Here is a 14,817-nt window from a genome sequence, read left to right as displayed (position 1 = left end):
TGTCCTTCATTTGGAAGCCCCCTCCATCCTCCCATCTGCTTGCAGCAGGTGCCTGCCCTGCAGCTCAGAGAGGCTGAGACCCTCCAGGCCCACTGACCAAGTGCCAAAAGAGAGCTGTTTCCAGAGAGGCTCTGCCCACACCTTCCCTGGGGGCGAATGCACTTGGCCCCAAACGGCTGCCCCACCTCTGCAGGGAGGGCGGCCTGGCTGCACCACAGGCCTTACCTGAGCCGGAGGGAAGAGGGCAGAGACCTCTTGTTGGCTCAGGGGTGTCTGAGGCCTGGGCTGGGAGAGGTGAAGAGGTAGCCATGGAGGAGGCCAAAGTCCCAGGTGAGCCAGGGACTTGGTCCAGTCGGGCCAGCAGGGCTGCCTGGGGGCTTCACTGCAGCCCCTGTGACCGACAGCTGACCCAGTTGCTCCGGTGGGTCTTCGAAGGCTGGAGCGCCCGTCTGTCTGCACGGGGCTCTCAGGAGCTGGGGTGGGGCTGTGTAGACTGATTCACATGATGAGTTGAGACCCCTAGGAATGCCTTTCCACCTTGTCAGCATCCGGAGAGAGAGAGGTGGGAACAGAGTCTCTAGGGTGAGAAGGGACCGTGGCTGGGGTCCCAGGGCTTCGGGGTGGGGCTAGGACTGTAGGAGCTTCTACTTGCTCCCCTGCAGGAGGAGACGGCTTTAGCTCACGCAGGTCCTGACAAATCCGGGATCCCATTGTTTTAAGAGTGCACCTTGGAGGTTCCAAAACAGAGCAAGGGAAGAGGGTGCTGAGTAGACCGGGAAACACGCGTGTGTCTTTGCGTGCTTGTGCACGGGCGTAAATGTGTGTGCACGCACGCACACACCCGGGGGTGAGCTCTTAGCTCTCTGTCTGCGGGACGACAGAGCAGGGGAGGAGAGGGTGGCGGCCGTGGTCTGGGACGCCTGGAGCAGCCTTTCAGGAATGGCTGTCTGCAGCCCAGGCCTGGAGCGAGGGCCTGGGGCCTCTGAGAGCATCACTTACGGGGCTGCAGAGGCCTCCTCTCAGAGCCAGCGTCCAAGGCCTGGAAGCTCTCAGCGCGAGCAGGCTGACCTGAGGGAGGACGGGGCGGGCCCTGGACGCAGGGCAGCGGGATGCACGGCCACATCGGCGGTCAGCTGAGGTCAGCCTGGCAGGGATGGCAGAGCCCATGGGCTGCGTTTCCTCCGAGTCTGAGAGCTCCTCCAGGCGCTGTGTCCTCTTTCCCGTGACCGGCTGGGCCCAGCATGTGGGCGCCGGTCAGCGGATGGCATCCCAACCCCGGGGCCGACAGAGAGGAGCTGGAACGTGGCCTGTCGGACCCTGTTCCTCCTCATCTTGGAGATGGGCCTGCCCTGTCCTGTGCCCCAGGGTCCCTCCCACTCGCCCCCAACCCCCGCCCGCCCGCGGATTCGCCTCCTGTGTCCTCCAGTCCACTCACGGCTCTCCGGCCCTTCTCTCTGGTTCCAGCCCCACTGGGTCTCACCTGCCCACTGCAGAAGCTCCAGCCGCCCCCCAGCTCTCACTGTTCACGAATCTCTTCCCATCGTCCCGCTGCTCTGAACCCGCCGATGAGTACACGCTGCCCAGGCGTAAAGCCCAGCTCTACTCTGGGCCTTCCTGATCCCAACTCCTAGGACTCCGCCAGTCACTCCTCTGCGCACAGCCCTGGCCTCCAGCCCGTGAAACTCCGGTCCTGCCCCCAGGGTGCTTCGTGCACTGTTTTCTGTGGACATTGCGTCTCCGGTTCCCTTTCGCGTGACCCTCCGCCCTGCTCGCCGTGGGGCTAGCTCTTCACCCTCCGAGCTCAGCTGGGGCACCTGTGCTGTGTCCCCCAGGGGTCCCCATGTCCAGCCTGCCCGGCCGCACGGCTCTCAGATGACCCCCACGGCTCCCCCATCTCTTTGTGGCCTGTGGGCACCCTGACGAGGGACCCCAGTGGTCCTGGTGTTGCGCTCAGTGCCCGGCCCAGATCGGTCCTTGAAACTGTCCTGTGTTTCCTTCATTCTGAGGACTGTCCACACCGCAAGTTGCCCCGTCTGTGTGCGTCATAGGAGGAAAAGGAACGTGGGCCCTGTTAATTCTGACTCAGTGTGCATTTACCACAGCCACTGCATTTCTGCTTCAGGGAGGACCTTCCTTCCTTACACTCTGAGGGAACCTTCACAGGAGCCTCATGGCGCCCACCGCGGTCCTTGGCGTGCGCCTGAGTGGACGGACCTCTGAGGGCTCCAGGATTGCGGTGTGATGGCGAGAATATTGGAAAAGGCCGTGATTTCTTCTGCTTTCGCTATTTGATTAAACTCAGTTCTCACTTTTTTCCTATATTGACTTACAATTGCTGGAAGTGATGTAGCCCGTCTCGAGAATGAGTCCGACGCTTTGGACAGATGCTGCTCTTCCCTGAGTGATGTTCCCCTGGGATGTGCGCTGTGGTCCCCCTTCCTGGCAGCCCCAGGCGCCCGTTGTCACGTGGCAGTAACTGAAAGGCCACCTCCAGATGCACGATCGGCTGTCCCTCCAGTGCTCGGTCCTGGGGGTAGCCTTTCTGAAGGCAGTTCTGGTGAAAATTATAGATTCGCCTTAAAGAGGAAACTCCACTGACTGCGATGCTAGCAGATCAAAGCTAACTGGTTCACCACCTGGAACACCGCAGGTGGAGGGATTCTGCGTTTGCTCCACCCTCCTCCGCCCGCAGCAAAGGCGGCTGTGCTCACATTTACTTCTCTACCTGCTGTCTGTCCGCACGTTTCTCCCGACCTTGCGGTGGGATTTCAGTGACACTCAGTGTGACGCCACCTAAGAGCAGAGGGACACGGTGCCTTTATAAAGTGACTCTGCCCCTTTACTAAAGTCTGGCTGCGTCTCTCAGACACCCGGATGGCTCCTTAATTGTCTGCAAGGTCATGCTTACCCTCTTGGGTCTTACCCTGGGTGGGGCCTCCCTCCTGCACCCCGACCCCTGTTCCGCTGTGTTTTGTTCCAGGGGTTTCTGGAAGGGCAGGCGTCCCCACCCTGGACTCGGAGGATGATCGCCCCATCTAAGGAAAGGCGCCCGTTGTCTCTGCTGCAGAGGCCCTGCAGGAGGCGGGGTCCTCAGCCTCACACCCCTCCGTCAGTTTACTCCCACCAGGCATCGGAAGGGTTCAGGCTCTCGGGCCCTGTTGCGTTTCTCCCCCATTGACTCACGTGCTCTCTCACTCTTGGGAGCCTTTGTACAGGCTGGAGGGGTCCTTAGAAGATGCTGCCGCTGAAGGGGTTGGGGGTTGACGCCCCTCTGTCGTGCACCTGGGGGGCTTCCCTGTGGAGTGAGGGTCCCGGGTCACCTGCTGCAACCTCTCCTCCCGCCAGGACTGTGGTGCAGCACCCCCATCCTTCTAGGGACCCTCCCTCCTGTTTCTCTTCTTTGGCCTCTGTCTCCTTTCCAAACATCCTGGGCGTGGGTGAGGCCTCAGCGAGGGGTGACCTCAGGGACAGAAGACTTATTCAGGCTTGAAAAACCCAACCCAACCCACTGCTTCAGCGACACTCAAATCCTGGGCTTTGGATGGTCGCCCCACCCCGTCCCTGGCCCTCGTGCTGTCACAGCATTCTTGCTGCCAGAGAACACAGGTGATGATTATTTAATAATAATCCACATTTGAACGTTATTTTCAAATTGCAAAGCACTTTTACTCAGGGTATTTCAATTTCTCCTCACATTGACTCTCCGACTTACTGTCATTCCCCTTTTACAGACACGGACAAGGTGAGCTGGGGTTACTCATTCATTTATGTGTGTTTCATCCACCAAGAAGTACTCCCTGGGTGCGTAGTATGACATACCCCTGAGTTAAACTGTGTGTAAAGTATCACATAGTAAGGAAGATATAAAATATGGAAATAAGGTAACACGAGAAGTGTAGAGGTAAAAACTGCTGTGGGATCACACATGAAAGGGAATTGTATTACCTGTAGGAGGTGGTCTGCTGTGGTTGGTACACGGGGGCGATGATGTTAGAAAGTTCTCTTGGGAACTAAGAGAGGGTGAACTTTTAGAAACGCCAGGCAGGAAAACTGTCCTTTATATTACAGCGGCCGGGGTGAGGGTCATGGTCCCCCCCGGCAGGATGGGAGGGAGGGCCCGGGAGGGAGGCGAGCCTGGCCTGAGGCCGGGGTGGTCAGCAGGTGGCAGAGGCGGCCCTAAACTCCGGGTCCTCGCTGGCTCCCTGACAGCTGGCTGCTGTGCTCTTGGTGAACGCCTCCGTTTCAGGCACGGAAGGGGAGAGGGAGTGAGAAGACCCAGGGAGCTGTGGCCAGCTTGCCTCGCCTGGGTCTCTCCCCTGGTCTGTCCGGAGTGCAGGGTCTGTGCTGCCAAAGAGCGGTGATCACCCGGGGCTCCCGGACTCAGGAGGCCGCTCTGTCCCGGGTGCGAGAGCTCAGCCGAGCGTTCTCGGGCCAGAATTGACTTCCCCAGAGGGCGCAGAGAGAGCCTTTCCTCTGCTCCTGGCCTGGGATGTGGGCCGTGAGGTCCAGCAGGGTCCTCCTGGTGCAGGTCCCGTGAGCAGGAGGTGACAGCCGTCTGTGAGGGTGACCACCCTCTCTGGCACTGGGGGGCCGGGGGAGGAGGGAGGGAGCCCTGGCCCTGCGGGACGCTGAGCTGCTGTTGTCACGTGGGTGAGGTCTGAGTCCTCGAGGGGAGAGCTGTGACTCCCATCTCTCCCTTAGCTGCGTCTCTGTCCCTCCATCGATGGTAATTCACAGGTCAGTGACTATAACGTGTGGATGAGGGACACCCAGGCTGGGGAGGGTGCTGGGGGTCCTGCTTCATTCCCCACACATCTCTGAGCACAACAGAGGTAACGACAGCGGGGAGGTAACGATGGTGGTCAACGGTCTTTGTTTTCCAGGAGCTTCTCACCCAAGGAGAGAAATATCTCAACTTTGGCAGTGTTGGGGGCTGGGGGAGTGCTTCTGGGCTCTGGGACCTGGGGCCCAACAGCCCCCTTCAATTCACCCCTGTTCACTTTAATTCAGCCACCTGTGCTGAGCACCCATTTCTGGGGAAGCACGTGGGTGATGGGCTAGGGCGGTGGGGGGAAAGCAGAGTCTGGAGCCCACCTTCCGCTCTCTCCTCCATGTGTCTGTCTGTCTCTTCCTCTCTGAACGGACACCTGTGCGGCTCCCACCGCACGCCAGGCCCTGTGCTTGGAAACTGTTCCGACTTCACCTGCCTCCCTGACACTCATATTCTCCTTCTCCAAAGCGGAGGAAATCACTCCAATCTCAGAGGATTGTTGCAAAATTTAAGTAAGATTAAATAGGTAAAGCCCTTAATGTGCTTATCTCATGGTCGGCTCTCAGAGATGCTACTTAGGCCCCCTCCCCCACCATCCCCTTCCCTCCCCCTCCCTTCCCCCTCCCCTCCACCCCCCTTCCCCTTCCCCTTCTCCTTTCCCCTCCTTTCCCCTTCCCCCTCCTCACCCCTCCCCTTCCCTCCCCTCCTTTTCCTCTCCCCCTTCCCCCTCCCTCCTCCCCCTCCCTCTCCCTTCCCCCTCCTTCCTTCTTTTCTTTCTTCTCTATCTTCCTCCCCTGACTCCACTTGCCAAGGCAGCCTCCAGAACCAGGTGCTGCAGGCGGGTTAGGACACGAAGAGGAAAGCTGACCCCTCAGGCTGCACAGACGCTCCACGGCCTTGCCCTCAGCTCCCGGACCCTGGAGGCAGGACCGGTCCCATGGCACTGTCACCCTAACGACACGAGGGAGGGAAAGAGCGGGGTGGAAGCAAAATGAGGGCTGGTGGCCTCTCTTCCTCCTCTGGAGAAAAATGAAATTTCTGGGACTGTGAAGCTATGCTTCCCCTACAAAAGAGAAGACGATGAAAACTTACTTCTGCTGTGATGTAGTAAAGACAGAAATAACCGTCAACAGCAGGAAATGGCTCTGCCTTTTTTTCATGTCTGAAACCGGCTCACTCATTCCAGCATTAATTTTCTATTAAGAATAAAACTAATGAGTATAGCCAACTTCTGGCGCCCATAAAGTCGTGCTTTTCATTGCCAAGTTTAAAAGCCTGCTGGAGACACCAGCTCCTGGAGGGGCACCAGAGCCAGGGCTGGCAGGTGCCCCCCGCTGGGGCCCAGGGCTGACCCCCACCTGTCCTGCCCTGGGGCCCCGGAAGCCTGCTTCCTGTCCCTCCCACCCCGCCAGCCCCCATCTTATCCAGCTTCCAGCCCGAAGCTCCCGCTCCTGGGGTCCTCCTTGATCAACCCTGAGCATTTCGACCGTGACCTCGGCCTCCCAACACCTGGGCAGAGCGTGTGAGAGGCGGGGCTCCTCCTGGGGCGTAAGGTCAGGAAGGCTTTCTGAGGATGTGCCCGGTAAGTATCAAGGCTGGGAACCAAAGGGTGGGTAGGAGCTCTGGGGTGAAGGGGGGTGTGGAAGGCAGGGGGTCACGAGCTGGACTGGACTTGTTCTAAGAGCCCCGGGACGAGCCAGGGAGACAGGAGGGGGGCAGGCCGGGGCGCACGGCTCAGAACTGGGGACCCCTCGTTCTGTCGTGTGTCTCTTCTCACAGGGCATCACCCCTCCAGGCCGTGGCCCTCTGGCCACATCCAGCCCTCTGCCTGTTTTGTGAATAAAGCTTTATCAGAAGACAGCCTCCTTCACCCGTGGCCACCTGTGGCTGCTTCTGTGCTGCCGCATCCAGGAGCTGTGCCAGGGCTGGCGGCCCCAAGGCCGCAGCATCCACTCTGTCCCTCTGCAGAAGGGGCCTGACCTTGCCCCGAGCTCTTTCTGCTGCTGGCAGTAAACCTTCCTGGTGCTGGACCTCAAACAAAACCTCCCCGTGCTCTGCTCTGGCGCCTTGAGTATACGGCGTAATGTTAGGGGTTAAGAACTAATGTGACGGTAGGATGCGAACGCGGGGCCGCGGCAGTCAGAGCACCTACGCTGGGATCTGGCTCCAGCGAGTCGCTGATGCTGTGTAATAATGACAACGAGGTAGCGGGTGTAGTAAATGCAGCGACAGTTTCTATTAACTCAGCAATTGTCACTTGATAGGCTGGACTTTAAGAATATTTTATTCCACTTAAATTCTCATAAAAAGTCCTGGACATAAGTACCTTTTGTCCCCATTTTAGAGTCTTTAAACGAAGACTCAGAGAATATAAGTGATGAGCTTGAACCAGTTAAGAATTATGTCCAGCTTCAGCAAACCAGCTCCTTAAACAAACAGCAGGGCGCCCCTCCTCCCGTGACAGAGACCAGGAGGCCAGCACGCCTGGGCGACGGGGCAGCCTCGCTCACACTCAGGCTCTGCTTCTCACACCATCTTCCGTCCCAGGATGACAGGGAGGGAACTGGGCAGGACAGTCGTCTCCCTACAAGCTTCACACAAAATCTGCTGTTGGCATCTCAGGGGTCAGAGTTCAGTCTCCTGGTCATAACCACTGCCCGGGGCTGGGCACGGTGCCCACTGCATGCTCTGAGCCCAGCAGGGACACACTGCTCCCCACGCAGATGTGCAGAAGGGCTGTTGGAGACGACTGACAGGCCAGCTGTCTCTGCCACTCCGCCCCCACTCCCCCGACAGGACACATGCCCGACTCCCACGGCAGCCCCCAAATCCCACCTGGTCACTGCTGCCAGGCCTCTCAATGCTGTGTGACTGGCAAGGCCTCGCCCTCGTCCCAGGTCGGCTCCCAAGGGCTTGAGACCCATGAACAGAAAGCTCTTCACTCCAGCCCACCTGAGACTCCACCATGCAGAAAAGCTAACATAACCACCAGGGAAAATGACCCACCCTCCATCCAGGAAAGGGGAAGAGGAACCGATGACCCGTCCATGGCGGTGGTCAGCCCTGCTGGGCAGGGATGGGGGGAGCCACTCCTCGGCCTCCGGGAAGCTCCTTGGACATGTCCCCTGTCTCTAGCTCCAGCCCGGGAGGGTCCTTGCCTCCTTGGTGGGGCTGGGGAACCGGGCTTTCCAGCCTCAGGCTGCTACAGGGCGAACTCTGCAGAGAAATGGTTCCCTCAAACCCGTCGCAGTGAGCAAATCACCGCAGCCACATTTCTTCAGTCTGGACGTGGCTTTTAAGCGGAATATTTGTGTGTCTTATTCACTAGCCCCTGAAGCTTGACCCGCCCCCTTAGCTCGTAACTTAACGGTGACTGTGGTGATAACACCCTTATCTGATCTCTGTGGGGCGCAGACTCCAGCTGTTCGCCAGGACTCTTAATAAAAGGGCTTGATAAATGCTGGGGTCACGGTTTTCTCTTCCACCAGAGCTCCGGCTCACAGCCCCCATTTATAACTCTCCGTTTGGGGGACGGCGGCTTGCTGGGTCTCAGCTTTGGAAGAACTCTCCTCCAGCCACCGCATGGGGTGTAGGGGGGGACCCGGCACCCCTCCCCTTCTTCACACACAACCAGCTCTGCCTGGGCCCAGCTCGCTCCTGCAGCATTTTGTTGAAAGTGACAAGAGTGGGACGTTCTCTTTATTTCTACCTTTTCCCAGGGCTATGGCTCAGAAGGCCTGTAGCCACACTTCCCAGGGAGCAACACGCAGGCTGGACTGGGTGCTGTGCCGGCCTCCCAGCCCAAGGCTTCCCCAGGTGCTGCCCAGTTCCCAGGGCAGAGCTCTGCTGCTTCCAGCTCTGCCGGTGCAGCCCCACCTCTGACCGCCGGTCCTCGTTAGAAACGGCCTCTGGCTCTTATTAGGCTCTTACTAGGGCCTGACCACAGGCAGCTTAAGCACGTGAGGGTCTACGGATGGTGTGGACGCTCCTTCTGAGGTCAGGAAGTGCGGTCGGCCGCTGCCGCCCAGCACAGGGGCCACCCTCCGTGTCACCAGCTGCGGTCACTCTACCTGAGAAAGAGGTGCCACCGTTCTCCTGCCTCGCGGGGCTGCTCGAGATGATGAGGTACGGTGTAAAGGTACTTTTTACCATACGTTGTCCTAGGAACATTCGACGTCATCCTGGGGATGCCCTAGGAATATCCGATGTTACCATTAAAGTGTTTACACCTCTGAGAAGCTGATTTGCATCTAAGAGGAACTTTCAAAGTCAGACCCCAAGGAGTGATGCGCCTGGGAGACTTCAGGCATCAGGCCAGCCAGTGTTACGAGGTCACAGGACACTGGTGATAGCTTCCAGCCCCTTCCCTGTCATCCTTCACCACCTCCTCCTTCTCGTGTTCCTCCCCGACCCCAAACCCTTCCCTCTGCTCCATCCCGCCCCTGCCCTGCCACTGAGCAGCAGCTGGCCTGGTGAGGGAGGATATCCCAAGCGCAGCATCACTTGAGAGGAGCCAGGAGATCAGGAGGGCACGGGCAGCCTGTATCTTGGGGACCAGGAGGGTTTCTCACGGAAGTTGGCACCAAACTGGAGGAGCCCTGTGGCCCCCACGGGACAGACAGTGCATGGTGGCCGAGCCCTGGTTGGCCGCGCGGGCAGCAGGGGGGACCCGGACATGCATATGGAGACATTTGGGATGTCCTTTGTGGGCCTGAAAGGCCGTGGTTCTAGATGTGGGAGGGGAAGGAGGCTGGGAGTCACGGGGGCTGCAGGGTTGGGGGGGCAGGGCACGGCCCCCGGCAGGCTCTGCTGTCCGGGGCAACCCCAGGGGCTGGGGGGCTTGCTGTCCGCACATCTGGCACGGCATTCCCCACAGCGCCAGCGTTTCACGGGCTGGAATCCAGACCTCTGATGTCCCCTGGCAGTCACTGTGCAGAGCACCCGGACGTCTGGGGACTGCATTCCTGATCGATCAACAACTCATCCCCCTCTATGGCCAAAGTAATTCAGCTAAAGCCAGATCTGAGCTAGGTCGTCCCCCTGCGTAGAAGCCTTCAGTAGCTTCCCAGCACCTAGAGACAAAGCTGCTGTTCTGAAGGGGCTTGTGGGGTCACTGTGCCAGCTCTGACTCGTGCCCCGCTGGGAGGGACGCCCCAGGCCGTGTGTTTCTCACCTCCGTGCCCTCTTCTGCCTGGGCCCCCTCAGCCTCCTCCGGTCAGCGCCCAGCTGCCCCTGCACACCCGGCTCAGGTAGGCCTCCTGGGAGCCTTCCCAGCCCCTCCCCCAGCCGCTGACCTTGTGGATCCCGCCCTCTGCCCCCTGTACTGCACGCGGCCGGGTGCGTGTCTGTGCCCACCAGCGCCGGGTCCCTGACTGTGGCTCTGGACTAGGCGGCTTGCCGGTTACGGGGCTGGAGGAGGGAGTGACGGGATGGCCCTTCTCTCTAGCCTTTGGTCTGGGAGCTGTGTCAGTGGGCGCAGAGGAGCGTTTGGGTGGGGATGCACAGAGGAGCGTTCGGGTGGGTGCTTGTCCCTACCTGCCCTCTGGGGGATCCTTCCAGGCCGGCAGCTCTGGGGCCCCGGGCGGTCAGGACGGTGCTGAGCCTGGGCTGCACTTGGCAGGGGTTGTGCGCAGCCAGAGCTCAGCCCCTTGGCCTCACATCCGAGCTCCGCTTTGGCCGCGTGTCCAGCTGGTGTGTGCGGCCTTGGGAAGGTCACTAGGCTTTCCTGGGCCTCAGCGTCCCCGTCCCTAAAACTAGCAAGGAGGCCCCACGTTCCTTCCATGTCTCCCGGCCCTGATGCCCTGGGGCTCCGAGCTCCTTTTGCTGGAGAATCGCCTAAGAACAGGGGCTCGTGGAGAGAAAAGCGGGCAGGGAAGAGATGCCTCTGCTCCCCTAGCTGGGGACCGCGACTGCGAGTCACAGCCGGGCCTCCCGCAAGCCTCGGACAAAGGCTGAAACCACCATTGCTTTGCTTTCACCGTAAAGAGCATTTATCTGGGGGGCAGAACGAGGGAGTCAGACTCCACACGTCAGAGCCCTGTGCCCCCTGCCGTGCCGCAGCCAAGCACCAGCGTCAGGGGCCTGAGCCTTCCCGGGGGCCTTCACCACAGGATCCGGACACCCTCGGGCCTTCTACAGCAGTGGGAGTTCTGGAATCTCTGGCAATATTTCACAGGAGTCTAATAAAAAGTGTGCTTAGACCCACCTGAAAGCTGCGAAGGCAACTGAAACGTCCGAGTCTTGGGTTTTGGCCTGAATTACAGCAGCTAGGCAAGCGTACCCAGGCCCGTCACCTCTGACGGGTTCTTGTAACATGCGCTGACTTGTTGAAGAAAAGGGAGATGAAGCAGCAAAGAGAGTCCAGCGCCCCCTTCTTTGCTACATACTACAGCCGCAATAAAAACAAAGGGCCTGGAAGCAGCGGGCTGCTCCCTGGGCTGGTAAGTGGGGGCTGGCTGGGCCTCCCTCTTGGAGGGGCTGGCGCTCCTGGCAGGGGGTCCTCGGGTGAGGATGAGAGACGGGTCCAGACTGTCCAGGCCCTGTGTTCTCCGGCCGCCTGTCCCGCCCGCTCCTGCCCCTGCAGACTCTCGGGGAGCCAGGATGGGATATGACCGGGGCCCTGGCTGGAGCCCCTTCCTCAGCCTCAGAGGGGAGGGATCTCTGGGCGCGAGGGCACACCCTGGGCTCGGCGGCAGCTCAGCTGGTCAGGGATGTCGGCAGACGGGGCTGCGCGGGGCCAGTCTGCAGCGAGCTGGGAAGCCTGGAGCCTGCTTGCCAGCTGGGAAGTGACCAGGGGCGGCATCGTCCTCTGCAGGAGGAAGGGGGGAGCCTCTACCGAGCCAGCACTGGCCGCGCAGGGAAGTGGGCATTTCACGTTGAGGCCAATAGCAAACACCTGATGGTTGGGCCTGTTTTCAGACGTGGCAGCCAAGGCCTAGGGTGGGCGTCAAGCCCCTGGCCCTCAGTCCTGTTATTCATAAGGGAAGGAGCTGGGGTGGACCTGGGGACCCACTGGTGGGGCAGTGCCCCTCCTGCCCTGTTCCCCCCACCCGGCCCCCAACCCGTGGCTGAATCTCACGTCGGCCTGAAAGCTCAGTGGAGGCGGCTTTGGGTCGCGTGTAACTTCAGGAGATTCTCCCGGGTAGCCTCCCCTCCTGTCCCATGTCACAGCCGGGGGGACCATCTTCCCAAGGACCACATGTGTGGGGGCTGGGCCCGGCTGCTGTTCCCCTCCCCCTCCACCCCGCGGGACCGCAGGCCCGGGGCGACACCCCCGTTCTCTGTGCAGCTTGGTTGTGTCTTGCTCAGCCCTGGGGAGTGACTGCTGGGGGCGTCTGAGTACACAGGGCTGGGGGCGTCTGAGTACACAGGGCTTGGGGGCGGCCTGAGTACATGGGGCTGGGGGGAGGCCTGAGTACACGGGGCTGGGGGGCGGCCTGAGTACACGGGGCTGGGGGAAGGCCTGAGTACACGGGGCTGGGGGGCGGCCTGAGTACATGGGGCTGGGGGGCGTCTGAGTACACAGGGCTGGGGGGAGGCCTGAGTACACGGGGCTGGGGGCGTCTGAGTACACAGGGCTGGAGGGCGGCCTGAGTACACGGGGCTAGGGGTGTCTGAGTACACGGGGCTGGGGGGAGGTCTGAGTACACAGGGCTGGGGGCGTCTGAGTACACAGGGCTGGGGGGCGGCCTGAGTACACGGGGCTGGGGGGAGGCCTGAGTACACGGGGCTGGGGGGAGGTCTGAGTACACAGGGCTGAGGGGCGGCCTGAGTACACAGGACTGGGGGTGGCCTGAGTACACAGGGCTGGGGGGCGGCCTGAGTACACAGAGCCGGGGGTGAGCAGGCAGAGAGGGTCTGGGGGTGCCATCGCCTTCGTAGATGCAGCTTGGAGCCGGTGCTGGCTGTTGTCTGGGCTCCCCCAGGGGCTGTTCCTCCTGCTGAGGTGGGATCCACCCCCGCACCTACTGGGTTCTGTGCAGAGGCTCCAGGACTGGATCAGGAGCCGGGCGAGCGGGGGAGGCCGGGTGCCTCCATCCTGCGGGGTTTCTTGCTGAGGTAAGCAGTTTGCAGCTCCTTGGCCACCGCGGAGGTGGCTAAAACATTCCTGTGATTGCAGCTGCTTCCTATTCCCTCCGGAGCCCGGGGTCTCCCAGCCTCAGTGCTCAGGGAATCACAACCGCAGTTTCCACGTCTGTTCACTGGAGAAGGAGGCCGGGGGGCGCCCAGTATGGACCTGCGACACACAATCCAACACATACATCTGTGCCGTGATGAAGTGCAGCCGAGCAAGGGCTCCCCTGCAGGACAGGAGCTGAGGGCTGCAGTGACAGTCTGGCCAAGTGTCTGCCTGCGTTGGAACCTGGCTCCTGGGGAGCCACTGCTCCCCGTAGTATGCTTGGTGAGACTGAAGACACATTGTGCGTATCAAGTGGCCGTGGCTGGGAGGGAAGAGTAGCAGCTGGGGCGAGGTGGGGAGCCAGCGGTGGGGGCAGAGCTTCCCCAGGAGGGTGCAGAGCGGGTCCTGGGGTCAAGACCCCTGGCTGTGTCCGCACAGCTCTGACCAGCCGCTGGGCGGTCTCAGGTGGCTTTTGGGCATGATGGGCCTCAGCTTCCTCGCCCGTAAATTGTGGGGCTTGGACTAGCTGGTTTCTAAAGATTTCACCAGTCCTGACATCCTGGTTCCTAGAAGCCTTCGGGGAGAAGAGACCTTCATCTTTATTTCATCATATTTGGTCTTCGCTCTTCCTTGGTTGGGAGACTAGAGGTGGTTAGTGGCGCCGAGAGGCTGGTGGGGAGTCACTGAAATTGGCCCCTGTGACCCCCGGGGACCTGGGAGACGTGCATTGCAGTCTCTGACTGTGGACCTGTCCTCTCAGAGAGAAGTGCCAGGGACCTCTAAGGGACGGTGCTGGTGACAAATGGGCAGGAGGGGCGGGAACTGTCCAGCAGGGGAAGCTCCTGAAACCCGGGAGGGCTTGTTCATCCCAGAGAACATGGTCCTTACAGTGCAGGAGTTGTGCCAGATGCTGGGAGGGAGGCCCTGGTACCCTGACCTCAACCCGACCCGAGGAGCTTATACCCGGGGAGGGAGGTGGACACCAGCACTGCAACTTCCGCTGCTCCGCTATCAGAGAAAGACGACCAATAGTGAGGGGTTCAGAGGACAGAGGAGGACGTGAGCTGTGAGCGCGCGCACAGAGGGGCTGCGGATCGAAGTGGGCTTGAGTCGTGCGTGGGTACAATTTAGTGGCACATCGGTGGAATTTCATGCGGAAGGGATAGCACCAGGAAAAAGGTTTGCAAGCTTTGTAAGGGGTGGGCTGGGGGAGTGGTAAAGAGGAAACACAGAGAGGATGAACAGGAGAATACTGGTGAAGCGGAGAAGGGCAGGAGGGGACGGAAAAAGGCCGATGCAGAGAAACCTAAGGACAAGCCAGTGTGAGGCCCACGTGTTGGCTGGATCCGCTCCAAGCTGTGGGCCTGGAATCCAGTCTGGGAGGAGAGAGCTGAGTGCAGGGGGGGATGGGAGGGACAAGAGGAGGGACAGGGAAGGGGGTGCCCTAATGGAGATACCCCTGCCCCCAGCCGCGGGTCCAAGGTCAGGAGCCTGAGCCTCATGAGCTGCGGGGGAAGGGTGGCACCTGCCCTGCCGCTCCCTCCTCCCCGACTGCCTCCCACTTACTGGATCACTTATCCCTCCGTGGAAGCTCTGTGGCCCACGGCCCCAAGACGAACGTTGCACAAGGGGCACTCTTGCTGCACTGGTGTGTCAGCCACCTCTAGGAGTGTCCACGCTTCAGGGAAAACGAGGGGTACCTCCCCACCACCCGAGCCTGTGGTTAGACTCCCCCCTCCCTCCTTCCCTCTGTGGGGACCCCCTTGGAGCCCACCGGTTCCAAGAAGTCTTTATGGCCTAAGCTCCCAGGCCAGCATCATCTTTACTCAAAATTTAGCTATTGAATTTTCCACTCAATAGATTAGAATTGACTTGTTTGTGTTTTATTCCTGAACTCCTTTAAACAGGCCTGCACCTGCACCCGTGC

The sequence above is a fragment of the Phocoena sinus genome, chromosome 8 (genome assembly GCF_008692025.1).
Source record: "Phocoena sinus isolate mPhoSin1 chromosome 8, mPhoSin1.pri, whole genome shotgun sequence".
NCBI lineage: Eukaryota > Metazoa > Chordata > Mammalia > Artiodactyla > Phocoenidae > Phocoena > Phocoena sinus.
The sequence above is the reverse complement of the archived record's forward strand: the minus strand, read 5'-3'. Positions refer to the sequence as shown.